Source organism: Alexandromys fortis, unplaced genomic scaffold (assembly GCF_014885135.2).
Source record: "Alexandromys fortis isolate MF-2015 unplaced genomic scaffold, M_Fortis_MF-2015_v1.1 scaffold_270, whole genome shotgun sequence".
Classification (NCBI taxonomy): Eukaryota; Metazoa; Chordata; class Mammalia; order Rodentia; family Cricetidae; genus Alexandromys; species Alexandromys fortis.
This window is the reverse complement of record NW_026068186.1, coordinates 1,371,477-1,372,919: the sequence shown is the minus strand read 5'-3', so window position 1 is coordinate 1,372,919 and position 1,443 is coordinate 1,371,477.

Here is a 1,443-nt window from a genome sequence, read left to right as displayed (position 1 = left end):
AGGAGGGGGACTTGATTGGGGGAGGGGGAGGGAAAGGTGAGGCGGCGGTGGGGAAGAGACAGAAATCTTTAATTAATTAATAAAGAAATAAATAAATTAAAAAAAGAAACTAAAAATATTTTATTGGGTGCAAACACTTCAACACTCTCATTAAATGTTCCTCTCATCGATTTCAATACCTCTAGTATTGAATGTCCTGCTTTTTCATTTCACATGTTGAGGAAATTGAAGTTGATAGAATGTGATAATTTCTAATACCAGATTTCAAATGACAAGGAAAACAGAGGAGGTAGAATTGCAGCACTCTCCTCTGATCAAAAGTCCTAAATTTATATAAAGCATAAAAGTTCTTCATCAGTAATTATATGGTTGGAGGAAGGAGAAGAAGAAAGAGGGAAAGAGGGAAGAAAGAAATAAAGTTATTAAACATAGTACAACTAAGAAGTGACCATGAAGTTCTTAGAGCTAGTAGAAAGGGCCAAACACTTAGTCAATGGATTCTCTTATGATAGTCAAAAAGTGATCAATGCCCAAGCAGGACGCAGTCATGTCATCTTATCCGTTAAGGTTGGTGTGACTTTGTAGGAATCGCACAGGCTCAGGAGTCCAAAGCTACAGCTAAAAATCACTAGGTTCTGAACTTTCTCTTCATCAAGAAGATCTCAAGAGTGACTTTCATTTGTGGCATTTAGGCAGAAAATCTGAAGTTAGAGTTGCTGGGAGATTCAGGTATTTGTTTGGTTGGTTGTTTTTATTCCAAATAATAATGATCAGGTAAATATTTATTTAGAGAACTCCGTAGAGGTTGGAGATCATTATTCAGCCTGAATTCTATTTCATAAAACTAATGTGTAGATGAGGTGGTAAGAACACAGAACATCTCAGTTGGCTCTCTATCTTGACCTTAAAAAAAATCAATTTTTGTATTTTTATGATTTCATAATTTAGAGTAAAACACTAGAGTAAGGAAGGCTCTTCATCAAACCTGAGTTTATCTTAGTGTGCTGCTTTCCTTAATGCTAAATTTCATAGAAAGCATAGGTTCTTGGTATTACTGGTTTGTAAACCTGTCATGTTTGCTAAAGTAAATTCCTTCTGGAAATAGATGGTAGCTCAGTGGGTAGGATTTCTCATTTTTGCTCTTGCAATGAACCCATGTTCAATTTCCAACAACCCCATGGTTTTTCATAACCATCTGTGCTCCAGATCCAGGGGAACTAAGATCAAATCAGATATAGATATTGTGTGGTTCCCAGAGAAACGGCTTTTGCAACCTGTTCACATGTGTTAAGCTTAGTGTATTTTTTTCATAAGGTGGCATTTAGGAAAGCAAGATTTAAATTACGTTGCTAGTTATAACATCCTGCATTTTTCTTGTACAGTCACTTTGGAAATCACTGTGACAGTTTCTCAGAGAATTGAGGATCAGTCTACCCCATGAAC